This window comes from Crotalus tigris, unplaced genomic scaffold, assembly GCF_016545835.1.
Source record: "Crotalus tigris isolate CLP2741 ecotype Arizona unplaced genomic scaffold, ASM1654583v1 scf7180000019309.743544, whole genome shotgun sequence".
NCBI classification, from domain to species: domain Eukaryota; kingdom Metazoa; phylum Chordata; class Lepidosauria; order Squamata; family Viperidae; genus Crotalus; species Crotalus tigris.
The window spans coordinates 512,904-528,082 of NW_024097480.1; the positions used below are offsets into that span (position 1 = coordinate 512,904).

Sequence of the window (15,179 nt, forward strand, 5' to 3'; positions counted from 1 at the left end):
GGAAGGAAGGAAGGAAGGAAGGAAGGAAGGAAGGAAGGAAGGAAGACAGAATACCAGTTGGAAGGGACCTTGGAGGTCTTCTAGTCCAACTCTCTACTCAAGCAAGACCCTATACCATTTCAGACAAGTGGCTGTCCAATCTGCTCTTAAAAATCTCCAGTGATTGAGCATCCACAACTTCTGGAGGCAAGTCATTCCACTGGTTAATTTCTCTGATTAAATGTTCTAACTGAAGGAAGGAAGGATTTAAACTCCCAGAATCCTGGCAATTTCTGAGAGTTGAAGCCCACCCATCTGCAAATTTGCCAAGATTGAAAAGTACTGGCCTAAAGCTAGCAATGATTAATACGGAAATGAAAGCCAGAGTGATGAACGTATTGGAGCAAAATTCAGGAGATTCAGCTTTATTCTCTCTACACAAGGAAGCACTTCAGGCCAGTCCTTCCCTTTTAACTTCAGAATCAGGATGGTGTAGAGCAGGGGTAAGCAACCTTGGCTCTTTTATGACTTGTGGACTTCAACTCCCAGAATTCCTGAGCCAGTTGCCTACCCCTGGTGTAGATGCTGGACTATGAGTGATCTATCCAGGTTCTATTCTACTTCCAGCCCCAGAAGTCCTTCCCTCTCTGCTCAAGAGCCCATGTGATGCCGTGAAAAAGGTGTTACACTAGACATGGGGAGACCCAGGTTCTCATCCCCCCGCTCCCCTCAGCCACAGAAGCTCCCTGGACACTTTGGCCCAGTTCTCTTCTCTCAGCCTAACCTATCTGACAGAGTTGGTACTGTGGAGAAAATGGGAAGAGAAGAATATTGTGTCCATCTTCTTGAGCTTCACAGAAAGGTGGGATGTGCATCTAATAAACTTATAAATAATGAAACTACATAAATAAATAAGATTAGAGATGGCTAGGTGCTAGGAGAAAGGATGAACTTAGGACTTCTCATTCAGCAGAAAAGTCAATCTGGTTGAGTTGACACAACAACTAAACTCCACTGATGGTTTGACAAAACTCCGTGGCTGTATTCACCTTACTTGATATTCCTCAATGCTCAATGGCTGTATTCACTTTACTTGATGTTCCTCAATGCTCAGTGGCTATATTCACCTTACTTGATGTTCCTCAACATTAAATCACATGCTGGCTTAATTGGTGCCCTGTTTTATCTGACGTGCTAAGACAGTAACGAGGCTATCACCTCAAGCTGAATCACAAGTTACCCATTTCCACTTTTACCATCTTTACTATGTTGTGCAAGTTTAGTGAAAAAATGATGCTCTTGCCCATACAAAGGATTCCACCAAAATTCATCTTCTTGAGAAACATCAAAAAATTGCCTTGGTGCCTAGGTTCTGCACCACTCAAAGATGCACACTCTAGCAATGTCAGGAAGATGTAAAGGAGGGGTCCAACCTTAGCAGCTTTAAGACTTGTGGACCTCAACTCTCAGAAGTCCCCAGCCAGCCAAGGGGAAAGTCAACAGGTCTTAAAAGTTGCCAAAGCTGGACATTCCTGATGGAAAGATTGCTATCGTAGATGCCCAGCCCAATTCAGACTTTGAAATAATGGTGTGGATCACTTTTATTCAAGGCCCCTTTATTCAAGAAAACCTCTCACTTGAAAAATAATATCTAGAGTTCTTCTACTATTTGGGAGCTCTCTCGTTCATTCCATTCATCAGATCATTGACTACAATGAGCAAAATAAACACAGAGAAAAAGATTGCGATGAAACGCTGTAGGAAGAAAGCAGGAACTCGAAGAAACGTTTTGCTCCTGAGTGTCTACGTTTTGAAGGAGAAAGTATTGCACCGAAAGAGATGGCGAAGACCCATCACCCATGCTAGAGGCCCTGCAGGATCAACGTCTTCTCTCCTCCCTTCCAGAAAAGAGAGCACCTAAGAGCTACCAAGTTGGATCTAGACCCCAGAGTTCTTACCACCGAAGCACGGTTGATGATCAGTGAATCAAAGACTGTCCAAGCTTCATGGCTGACCCCTTTCTACAGAAGCCCTTTCAAACCTTCTCATAACAAAGCACCCAAAATCAAAATCCAGAAGCACCCATCTTTGCTTTTTGGGAAATATTTCTGCATTTTTCCTTCATTTGCAAGTCTGGGATGATCCCAGCCATCATCTCCAGCAGGGACTCCTACTATTTTGCTCAGCCACATTCTGCAGAGCCCCCATCTCTATTCCCACGGTGTCCATCATCCACGGCCAACTCATCTTCATTCTCCTTCCCAAACTTTCTGTTTCCTCATCTCATGCATCTCCTGGTCCATATTTCCCATCCGGCTGCTTCCTTCGCATCCCTCTTGGCCCCCAGTTCCCCTTTCCTTCCCCTCTGCTGTCACCAGCTGTGCCCCTGGCCATCCAGAAATAAATAATACCGTGATCGTGTCTGAATCAAGGAGGGGCCACCGAGGGCCACCTGAAGCCAGTCCTCACAAGGGCTCAGTGTTTGTTATTATCTTTCCCTGATCCCTTCTCTGAACCTCCTTCCAACAGGACAATAGGACAGGCAGTTGGAATCTCCCAACACACAAACACACAAATACGAGGCTCCTATCCCCACCACTTTGACCCACTGATCCAGAACATCCTTCAGGGCACTGCAGAGACAGCATAACTGAGGCAGCTCCCCGGCCAGAAGCAAGCAAAGGCCAGACCCGCCAGAGGATCACAAGCCAAGACAGAAGCCACCATGTTCTTTCTTAGTGTTCATCAAGAGGGTGAGAAGCAAAGCGCACGCACCGCCGATGGTGGCTGGAACAAACCAACCGCATGCAAGCTCCTCGTGCAAGCGGTATTAACAACCTCGCTTTGAGAGAGAGAGAGAGAGAGAGAGAGAGAGAGAGAGAGAGAGAGAGAGAGAGAGAGAGAGAGAGAGAGAGAGAGAGATGCCCTTTTGTGAGACATTAGGAATGAACCATTGGGAATCTCAGGCCCTTCTCCATAGAGCTTCAGATCCATGGACTGGGGAGACAATCCCAGCTCAAGCTTTGCAATGCTGTGTTTAGCCTCGGCTTTCCTCTCTTGTGGACCACCGGATTTGCTTCCCTTTCCAGCAATCAGCCCTGCGGTCAGTCGGTCCCACCTCAAGAGTAAAAGCCCTGCCTCTGGATGCTAAAGGCAGACATGGAAGGGAAGAGGCTGTTTATGCAAGACAATCGGCAGAGACAGCTTCCCTCGGTTGGATAACAGAATGGCACACAGCTCGGGGGACAAAGGGGCAGCCAGGAAAACAATTCCCCCCCTTCTTTGGGGAGCAGAAATGAGTCACACACCTGGGAGCAGAGCCAAGGACTCCCCACTCTCTCCATTGGGGCTGGGGGGGGGTTCCTTCCCTTCCAGGAGAAAGCTGGAGGCAGGTGCGTTTCGAAGGCATGTTGGCCAGACATCTGGGGAGAAGAACTGCCAGGCACCCACCCACCCACCCACCCACCCACTCACCCTCCCTCCTGCCTCCAGATCAAAGCCTGGTATTGTTAGCTCCTGACATGCAGCCACCACGACCACTTCAGCTATGATATCTGTGATCAGACGCCAGACAGCAGCAAGGGAGACGTCATTTGAGAAGGAAAAGAAGAAAGGAAGAGAAAGAAAGAAAGAAAGAAAGAAAGAAAGAAAGAAAGAAAGAAAGAAAGAAAGAAGGAGGGAGGGAGGGAGGGAGGGAAGGAAGGAAGGAAGGAAGGAAGGAAGGAAGGAAGGAAGGAAGGAAGGAAGGAAGGAAGGAAGGAAGGAAGGAAAAGAAAAGACCCTCCCTTCAGCCAAGGAGTGAAACGCGAAGCCTTGCGTTGTGAGGAAAACCCCGGCTTTGTAAAGCAGAAGAAAGCCCCCCTCCCCAGAGGTGTGTTTACCCTCCCCCCCTCCCATCCATGTCAAACATTGTCTGCCTTCCCGGCTCCCTTCTTTTGTCAGGCACAGAAGCCACCCAGCACAAACACTTGGAGCCTTGGATAGCAGGTGCGGGAGGGGGGAAGGGGAGGAGGGGGAACTGGGGGGGAGGGGGAGAAATAGGGTGGAGAAGGTGGAGAGGAGACATTACCTGCAGTGTGTCCTGTCATACTGCTTGCAGACCATCCACCCCTTGGAGGAAGGAAAAAGACCCGAAGAAACAAAGGCCCCACCTGGGCATGCACGAGAGAGGAGGCGAGGGAGGGGGGGCCCACCGGAGGAAGGAAGGCAGGCTCCGGGCTTAGTCCACCCAAGGGTCTTCGTTCCCCCAAAAGCCGCTCCTGACCTCCAAAGCAGCATTAATAGCTGGGATGCCTCAGTGCCTCCTTGCTGTTCCCTAGCTCATGCTGTCATCAGGTTTCCACAGCCCGGATTGGCTGCAGGGAAGCAGATAATAATACTACTAATAGCACTGGCAGAGCTGGAGTCGACAAATCTTATGTTTCAAAGACCGGCAGCTTCCAGAACTGCAAGCAGGGAGACCCAGGGCAGAAACTTGAATTCAGCCGCACACCCGGCTTAGCTGGCTGCGGGCGGCTGTCGTAGGGTTGGAAACGGAGCCTTACATAAGGCACAAGGCTCACCCCCCACCACCAGTAAGCAAAGAAAGCCCCAGTAGCCAGAAGAGCAAAGAGGGGATGCGGTCAAGATTCCAAGAGCATTCAGGGGACCCTCCAAGACCCTCCAAAGAATATCCCCTCCCTGGAAAACGGAAAGGAAAGGAAAGGAAAGGAAAGGAAGAGAAGGGAAGGAAAAAGGAAAGGAAAGGAAAGGAAGTAAATGGATGAAGAAGGGAAAGGAAGGGAAGGAAAAAGGAAAGGAAAGGAAAGGAAAGGAAAGGAAGAGAAGGGAAGGGAAGGAAAAAGGAAAGGAAACGAAACGAAACGAAACAAAGTAAATGGATGAAAAAGGAAAGGAAACAAAACAAAAGGAAACGAAAGGAAATGAAAGGAAACAAAAGGGGAAAGGAGAAAAAGATGCAAAAACCAGACCAAGTGGGACTAGCATGGAGCCTCCAAGTTAACTAGGAAAGAATATCTTTTCCCTGCAAAAAGGGAGCAGAGCGGGGGGGGGGTGTTCTACCAAGATTAGATGAGCATTTAGGGAACCCTCCGAGGAAAGAATATCCCCTCCCTGCAGGCAGGCAGGCAGGCAGGCAGGCATGTGGGGCTAGTATGTACTGCTCTGTGCTCAAGAGGACTAGAGCATTTTCCCCCCTCTTAAAAAAAGCATGCTTTCAGAAGGCAAAGACGTAAGCAACTCAATCCACCAGAACATTTGAGGAATTTTTAAGTTGGCCTGCCCAAATTTAAAACAAGATTTTGAAAGTTTTTAAATTTAAAACAAGATTTTGAAAGTTTTGCCTAGTGGTCTGGAATTCTGTTTGTCAAGTTTCTCTCCCTCTGCAAAGAGAGAACACGAGACTGTCTCCAGAATCCAGTCAAACCTGGTTGCCTGCAGGGTTCCTCCCTTCTACCCAATGATACAACAGCCAATATCTCCTGCTTCAATCAGCCAGGGGCATTTTATGGCCAGTGTCCACTTTAAAAACATTTTTAAAAAAAATACCAACAAGGAAAACAGGAAAGCAGAATCATGCGCATCTGAATAAGCTGGGGTTTCTTTTAAATTTTTGAAAAACCTGTCTTGTTCTTCACTAATAATAATAATAAAAATGGACCTCTTCTGGTACAGAAGAGGTGGCCCACCTTGGAGCATTAATTCCAGAGCAACCTGAAGAAGCGTTAACGTTCACCATGGAGAACATTTCTGGTGGTGCTGAAACTTTGACATTCAGGGATTTATGTTGCTATGTTGAAACCTCTTGAGACCAGTTGACAGTGCTGCCTTGCCATGCTTCACAAATCTAATGTTACCTAATACTACACACAATATACAAACAGTATCTCAGTGCGCCCCAAGCCAGCTGAGGAACCATGTTTTGGGTTCGCCTAAAGATCAGAAGCCCGAATTAGATCTCCTGCTAGGACACAGGTGTGTTTAAACAACATGCTTACCAGCAATTGGATGAATCCATATTCACACAAGGGATGAAATATAATCTAACCCAGCAGACTGGGATTGCCCAGTGTGCTCTCTTCCCAAAAATAATCAGGGTTAAACCGAATAAGCCTTAGTAGGTTGAATGAATGGAGCCACCAGATCTTCAACTGATTTTATACAGTGCGGAAATAACCTACAGCTGCCAGGAACAAAGCAGCCTATGCCTGAATATCAACTGGCTTCCAAAATTATTTGGTTGGCAAATGCTGGAAATGAGAAGTTCCAGAATAGGAAGATTTATACTCTTGATCGAAACCAGTTCTTCTGAAGTTCTTGAGGAGATAAAGCTACACAAGGTATAGGAACCAAGATGTCCCTGAATGCCAGTGTCTCTCTGGAACTTTCTTATGTTCATATCAGTTAAGTCAGGCACACAACAAAGCAAAGTAAGACACTCTTTTGTTCATATTGGTTAAAATGGGCAACACAATCATTACTGTCAAAGATGGGTGGCTGTTGCCTAATGCTTTGCTCGAAAATGTGTCAGACACAAAGAATTGGAGTTGGTCAAAGGCCAGAGAAGGCCAATGAGGAGAGATCTCAGCACTTGGTCTTCTGGGAAATGAAGTATTTGTGACTGACCTAGAAAGAGTGCAGAGAAGAGCTACAAAGACGATTAGGGGACCGGAGGCAAAAACCTATAAAGAACAGATGCTGGAATTGGGGTATGTCCAGTTTAATGAAAAGAAGGACTAGGGGTGACATGATAGCAGTCTTCCAATATCTCAGGGGCTGCCACAAAGAAGAGGGAGTCAAGCTAGGGAGGGAGGACAAGAAGCAACCAATGGAAACTAATCAAGGAGAGAAGCAACCTGGAATTAAGGAGAAATTTTCTGACAGTGAGAACAATTAATCAGGGGAACAACTTGCCTCCAGAAGTTGTGAGTGCTCCAACACTGGACAACTATTTGTCTGACATGGTATAGGGTTTCCTGTCTGAACAGGGGTTGGACTAGAAGACCCCCAAGGTCCCTTCCAACTCTGTTATTCTGTTGATAACTCCATTGACCTCATCCACCAGAATCCACCATTCCCCATCCATCTTCTTGTGTGTGCCCATGATATACTCTTAAAATTCCAAGGAGCTCCACTGCACCAATTTTGACTCTGTCTGTTTCTTAAGTTGGCAGTGAAAAAGATACTTTACAGGAGGCTGACATCTTTGGTGTTTGGAGACATTGGGAACAAATGACAACCACGAGGGAGTGTTACCTAGTCACGTAAAAGCTACCATTTCTCAGAATGTGTGACATTCCTTATTACTTCAGCTTATTTTTGTTTGCTTTCTGGATGTGGGGATAATCATCCAAATACTGCTGTGGTCCCCATGTCCTTTTCTCAGGAAGACCCCTGCAAATCTTAAAATTTTAAAAAGGGACCTTGGATGTTGAGACTCTAGAAAGAGTACAGAGAAGAGCAACAAAGATGATTAGGGGACTGGAGGCTAAAGCATAAGGAAATGCTGCTGGAATTGGGTATGTCTAGTTTAACAAAAAGAAGGACGAGGGGGGACATGATAGCAGCCTTCCAGTATCTCAGGGGCTGCCCCAAAGAAGAGGGAGTCAAACTGTTCTCCAAAGCGCCTGAAGGCAGGACAAGAAGCAACGGATGGAAACTAATCAAGGAGAGAAGCAACCTAGATCTAAGGAGAAACTTCCTGACAGTTAGAACAATTAACCAGTGGAACAATCTGCCTCCAGAAGCAGTGAATGCTCCAACACTGGAAGTTTTTAAGAAGAGACTGGACAGCCATTTGTCCAAAATGGTATAGGGTTTCCTGCCTGAGCAGGGGATTGGACTAGATGACCTCCAAGGTCCCTTCCAATTTTATTATTACTATTATTATTATTATTATTATTATTACTATTATTATTATTGTTATTATTATTATTATTATTATTATTATTATTATTATTATTATTATTATTATCTTTTCTGGTGTCTGTGATGATGACTATCCTTTTAACCTACCAGCCACACAAAGGATCAGACCAGCAATCCTGAGAGATTATTATTATTATTATTATTATTATTATTAGTAGTAGTAGTAGTAGTAGTAGTAGTAGCAGCAGCCTTTTTATTTTATTTTATTTTGTCTTCTTTGCCTGTGCTTCACACGGACGAAGATGCTTTAGGACAGGATGCATTTGGGGGGAAAAAGAGAGCAGGAATAGCACGGAAAACTCAACAGTCAAGTTTTGGACTGGCTGTGGACTATGATGTCATGGTTTCCCAGCTGGATTGTGATTGGCTGGAGGGGAGCTGAGCATCTGCTGAGAGCTTAAGGGGCTGGTTAGATGCTGGAGGTTCAGACTTTTTCAGAACAGCTTCGCATCAGGGCTGGTTGTCGTGACAACCTGGGCACAGTTAGCAGCTCCTCCTGATAACGGAATAATAAAACTCTAGCCCACCTCTTCCCCCCCCCAGACAAAAAAAAAATCCCAACCTGGTGCAACCTTCCATCCGAAGTGATCCTTGGTCTAGTCTCCGTGCACAACCTTTGTCTGCTGCAAACGACTTGAGAGATAAGGAAACCTGTCACGATAGATAACCGCAGATGGAATGCCCCAATTCTGCTCATCCCCGACAGCTGGTCATGCATAAGTAGTAGAAATGTTTGCTAGCCCCGGGCCCAGGAGACCAAAATGGGGTTCCAAAAGGTTGATTCAGAAGCTTTATGGTTCTCCTTGCTCCTTCTGTCAGCTCCCAGATCCTAAAATTAATAATAGGAATGCTGCTTGGTGTCTTTCTAGACCAGTGCTTCCCAACCACTGCCTATCCAACACATACTTCATCTATAACGGACAAAAATACAAACAAACAGAAGGAGCACCCATGGGATCATGCCTCTCACCTGTCTTTGCAAACCTCTACATGGAACACTTTAAAATCCAAGCTCTAGAAAAATCGGATCACAAACCCAAACTCTGGCTCAGATACGTAGATGACACCTTCATAATCTGGCCATATGGAAAAGAAAAACTGGACAACTTCCTCATACACCTCAACAGCCTACACCCCAAAATACAGTTCACCATGGAAACAGAAGCTAATAACCAACTTCCCTTCCTGGATGTCTTAGTCTACAAGAAATCCAATGGCTCCCTAGGACACACCATCTATCAGAAGAAAACACACACAAACTACTATCTGCATGCTCTCTCACACCACCACCCAGCACAGATCAACTCCATAGCCAAGATACTCATCTCTAGAACAAAACGCTTAGCTGATGAACAACACCTAAAAACCAAACTACACACTCTCACTAATGTACTTACATCCAATGGATTCCAAAGAAATAAGATTACCAAACTAATCCAAAAAGAAACCCCCACTAAAATCCAAGACAGAGAACAAGAAAACCGCAAAGCCCTCCTCCCTTACATAAAAGGCACCACAGACAGAATCAGTAAGATCCTCCACAAACACAACATTAAGACAGCATTCTGCACAAACAGAAAAATATCCACCATCCTAAGATACCCCAAAGACAAAATTGAATTAGAAAATCAAGAAGTATATGAAATCCCATGCACAACTTGTCCCACCACATACATCGGACAAACCAACAGAAGAATAAGTGCACGCATTGAAGAACATAAGAACTCAGTCAAAAAAGAGGAACCAGCTTCTTCCCTGGTCCAACACCTTAAAATCATAGGACATGAAATTGACTTTAAAAAGACCAGAACTATCGCCCAAACTGAACACTTTAATAACAGAATAATCAGAGAAGCCATCAAGATAGAAAAACGCCCACACAGCATGAACAAACGAGATGATACCTCCCACCTACCAGCCATTTGGAAACCCGCCCTTATTGACAAACGAGTCCCTAACACAAAGAATGACACCAGACCCACACTCACAAAAGCCACACAGGATGTCACCACCACACGTCCACGCAAAAAGCAAACGCAAACCCACACCGATGATGAGGCATGACCACAAACCAGAAGCCAGACCACAGCTGCATCATTAGCCACTTTGAACCCCTCCAATCCATACATGAAGCAAACTGACACCTACCATGAAGATGAGGCACGACCACGAACGCGAGCCAAACAATAGCAATGCAGCTCACCATCTCACATCCCCGTGCAATCCAGACTAATTTGAGCACAACAAAGCCCCCACCCAAACAGAACACTCCCCTAACCAATCAGAGCACAGCCAACTCCCTATCCAATCAGAACACAGCCAAGCTCTCATCCAATCACTTCATACCCCCACTGGCAGTTAAAAGGAAGAAACAGCTACAATCACACATTGCTCCTAGAAGCACGAAGCCAAAAACACCTGCCTGAAGATGACGAATGAGACTTCGTTGAAACGTCGCCAAGACACTTCCAATTTGACGCGGGAGAAAACCCGAATAACCAAAGACCTATATACAAACACCTGCGAAAACCTCAGAAAACAAATATATATAAATGTTTCCATCTCTGGACTAGACAGCAGTAGAGCCACCTGTTTGAGTTAGCAAAAAGTAACTTTCTATCTGATTTTTTTTTTCAAAGAGCTCTTCAACCAAAACAACATTTTCCAAACCAGTCCATGCCACACTGTAGAAGAATAAATAGATACTATTTAACACTTTCAAAAATAAATATATCATGATCAACCAGCAAACAAAAAGAGGACATAAAATAATATGTGCAATAAATTTCAGCCAATTTCGCCCCAAAATGTAGAAAGGGATTAAACCAAAATCTCAAAAATGATACAACTCTACCGATTTTGAGTGTGAAAATTAAGCTGTATAGAATCAGAGTTAGTTTTTCAAACAATGGTTTAGTGCAGGGGTAGGCAACCTTGGCTCTTTTATGACTCGTGGACTTCAACTTCCAGAATTCCTGAGCCAGCCATGTCGGCTCAAGAATTCTGGGAGTTGAAGTCCACTAGTCATCAAGGGAGCCATAGTTCCCTCATGCTGGCTCAGGAATTCTGGGAGTTGAAGTCCACCAGTCATCAAGGGAGCCATAGTTCTGCACAAGTGTGTGTGCAGCTCCATTTGCACAAGCAGTGGGCAAGTGCGCCTGTTCCTTGCACATGTGCCCGCTGCGTGCACAAATGGAACTGCACACACATGCTCGTTGGCTGCACACACAAGTGAAGCTGTACATGGGTGTGCACTCGCCCACAGCTTGCGTGGCCCAGTTCTGAATGGGCTGCAGCCCGGGGGTTGGGGATCCTGGCATACTTCTTTTGGGGGGGGGCTTACTTCATGTATTCCAATACAATCCCAAAGCTGCTTTTCAAAAGGCAGTTAGACTTTCTTGGTTTTGTCCTTGAAAACAGTTCAGAACAGAAGAAGCTTCTGGGATGAGAAGAGAAATATTTTCAACGACAAATCCAAAAAAGCCCGGTTGCCTTTTGAAAAAGCACCTTTGAACAACCAAGGCCTGGATGATTGAGAATCTCCATAGACGTTCTGCTACAGTAGTCTTCCCCAATCGATGTTCTCCAAATAGACAGGAACTACCCATTCCTTGCCAGCTAACTTGGGAAATCTAGAAATTGTCCCAATCAGGAGCATAGAATAACAGAATTGAAGAGAAATTGGAAGTCTTCTAGTCCAGAGGTCCCCAACCTTTTGGGCACAAGGGACCGGTTCCGTGGAGAGAGGTTTTTCCACGGACCGGAGGGGGCGTGGTTTTGTGTGCTGCCTGCATCCCACGGATGGGGCTTTGCTTGTTTGTGCCAACCGGTTGCTAGCATGCTGCAGCCCAGTACCGGTCCACAGACCAGGAATTGAGGACCCCTGTTCTAGTCCAATCCCTGCTCAAGCAGAAGACCCTATAACTACCCTATACCCTATTTCAGACAAGTGGTTATCCAGTCTCTTCTTAAAAGCCTCCAATGCTGGGACATCCACAACTTCTGAAGCAATGCATACCACGGATTCCACTGTTCTCACTATTAGGAAATTTCTCCTTAGTTCTAGGTTGCTTCTCTCCTTGATTAGTTTCCACCCATGGTTTCTTGTCTTGCCTTCCGATGCTTTGGAGAATAGGCTGACCCCTCCCCTCTTCTTTGTGGCAGCTCCTCAAATACTGGGATACAGCTATCATGTTCCTCCCCCCCAGTCCTTCTTTTCAACAGACTAGACATCCCCAAATCTTGCAACTGTTCTTCCTATGTTTTAGCCTCCAATCCCCTAATCATCCTTGTTGCTCTTCTCTGCACCCTTTCCAGAGTCTCAGCATCTTCAGGGAGAGCCAAACAAAGTTAAAAAGGTGGCCACGGCGAGACAATCAAGCTCTCCTATCTGTTGTTTATATGCAACTGAGGCATGTAACACATCAAGATTGTGCTGATCTGGTCATCAATGGTCATCAGCCTGCTCCATCCATTTTAACGAAGGCTGTACAAAAGAATATTTCAACTGAACGCACCCAGTTTCTCTTTATTTTCATGGGACAAGCTAAAATATGATGCTACTTTGCATAAATACTCAATAAAAAGAATACAGAGTTAAAGCAACTCCATTTCAACAGACAGTGGATAGAAAATCTCTACGAAGAAATTCACAAAAGATCCACAGAGTTTATATGCACATTTATATCACTGTTATAATTTAGGTATTCCCCCCCCAAAAAAAATCCATAAACAGGTCATTAACCCAAAATCAATTTTTTGGATATTAACCCTTAATCATAGATTATCATTACTTTCAAAACAGGAAAAATGTTTAAAGACTTTTTGAGAAAACCTTTTATTCTCCCTTAATTGGGTGCTGCGTGCTGTGATATTTGTAACTTTTCCTGCTTTTCTGTCATTATTGCTTTATTTTATTGCTTCATTTGTAGGTTTTGTACTGTTTTGACATACATTTTAATGCAGGATTTGAACTGTTGCATGAATCATATTGCAAACAATGCAGCATTTTTTTTAAAAAAATAAGAAGCAATATATAGGTAGCCCTCAACTTACAGCAGTCCATTTAGTGACTGTGGTGGGATTCAAATAGATGAACAACTGGTCCTCTGTTGATGCCGCTTCCAGAAGTCCATTCTGGGACTGGGCAACAAAAAATTAGCTACCGGTTCTGCCGAAGTAGTGCGAACTGGCTGAATCCTACCACAGGAAGGAAGAAAAGAAGGAAGGGAGGGAGGGAGGGAGGGAGGGAGGGAGGGAGGGAGGAAGGAAGGAAGGAAGGAAGGAAGGAAGGAAGGAAGGAAGGAAGGAAGGAAGGAAGGAAGGAAGGAAGGAAGGAGTGGTGGGATTCAAATAGGTGAACAACTGGTTCTCTGTGTAGATGCCGCTTCCAGAAGTCCATTCTGGCACTGGGCAACAAAAAATTAGCTACCGGTTCTGCCGAAGTGGTGCGAACTGGCTGAATCCTACCACAGGAAGGGAGGGAGGGAGGGAGGGAGGGAGGGAGGGAGGGAGGAAGGAAGGAAGGAAGGAAGGAAGGAAGGAAGGAAGGAAGGAAGGAAGGAAGGAAGGAAGGAAGGAAGGAAGGAGTGGTGGGATTCAAATAGGTGAACAACTGGTTCTCTGGGTAGATGCCACTTCCAGAAGTCCATTCTGCGCCTGGGCAACAAAAAATTAGCTACCGGTTCTGCTGAAGTGGTGCGAACTGGCTGAATCCCATTACTGGATAGAACCCTTTCTCAAACAACATCCCTGTGGTCACATGATCCAAATTCAGATGCTTGGCAACTGATTCATTTTTATGACGGTCACAGTGTCCTGGGGTCATGTGATCACATTTTGCAACCTTCTGACAAACACAGTCAATGGAGAAACCATTTACTTAACAATCATGTTGCTCACTTAACAACTGCATGATTCACTTAACAACTGTGGCAAGAAAATGGGGCAAAATTCACTTAGCAACTGTCTCGGTTAACAACAGAAATTTTAGGCTCAATCGTGGCCATACACGTGCAAATTTTTAAGCAAATTAATGAAATAAAATGGTCTTTTTACAGCCTATCCATACAGCTCCAAATATATTTATTGAGAAATATGCCCCACCGAGTTCTCATATGCTTTTCCTTTTTTTCCCCCATTTAATTTCAGTTGATCATTTTACTACAGACCGTAATCTTGGCAGCTCAGCTATATTTTAACATAATGATATTTAAATATGAAAATTAACACACTTCAATTAAGCACCAGCATCAGACTATCAGATTGTCCTTAATGGCCGTTGGACTATATTGCGATCATATTTCATTAGAGCTGCCTTTGAATGCTGGTTAATTTAACATTTTATCGCAGCGCAATAATATCTCATTGTAGATTCCACAGACTGATATACATCTGGATAGGGATCCAGGTTGCGGAAGACTGATTTGAAGAACAAATGTATACATTTAAATTAAGGGGGGGGGATTAATTTCCTTCATTTCATGAGATAGACAGGGTTTCCAAGGCAAGATATTTTACAAGTTTCTGAGGTCCTGTTTAGCATGAGATGTTTTAGATCAGAGGTCCCTGAATTTTGGGCACCAGGGACTGGTTCCGTGGAGATAGATTCTTCCGCGGACGGGAGGATGTGTGGTTTTGTGTGCTGCCTACATCCCATGGATGGGGCTTTGCTTGTTTGTGCAGACCAGTTGCTGGCATGTCACAGCCCAGTACTGGTCCACGGACCAGGGGTTGGGGACGCCTGTTTTAGGATGTTTGATGGTTTGTAAGCCATCTGTTCCTCTGCGTTTTGCCAGGGATTTTATAGGTTAAAAATATTGGGCTCTTCTCTTTGTAAAAGTCACTGAACACACCCAAACACACACACACACACACACACACACACACACACACACAGAGAGAGAGAGAGAGAGAGAGAGAGAGAGAGAGAGAGAGAGAGAGAGAGAGAGAGAGAGACCCATAAAAGTTCCAAGGCAAGCAATTATAGCTGATAGCAACAAAAAGAGAATCATCAGGTGAGATGCTGGTTCTCCAAGATGGAGATCTTTTGCAGTAGCCGAAGGGACTTGTGTATGGTCCAAAAAGGCCATTTCCCAGAACAGCTTGCCTCCAGAAATCGCGGGCGCTCTGTCACGGGAGGTTTTTAAGAAGAGACTAGATAGCCATTTATCGAGAACGGTATAGGGCAGTGGTTCTCAATCTGTGGGTCGGGACCCCATTTGGGGCCGAACAACCATTTCACCGGGGTCGCCAAACAATGCAGTCCGCCATTT

The 15,179-nt window shown here is 45.0% G+C and overlaps 1 protein-coding gene across 3 annotated transcripts in view; it reads right to left on the minus strand.

Annotated features, from left to right (window-relative positions):
• PAK3 (p21 (RAC1) activated kinase 3) overlaps positions 1 to 15,179 on the minus strand; it is a 135,423-nt gene that overhangs the window by 83,445 nt on the left and 36,799 nt on the right. Inside the window, exon 1 of one of the 3 annotated variants that reach the window (XM_039361612.1) lies at positions 4,049 to 4,307. The exons of 1 other annotated variant lie outside the window; for it this stretch is intronic. The gene's annotated coding sequence lies outside the window, so the exon portion shown is untranslated. Of the gene's footprint in view, positions 1 to 4,048; positions 4,308 to 15,179 lie in introns of those variants that run through there. One more of the 3 variants, XM_039361614.1, reaches the window with a different exon arrangement.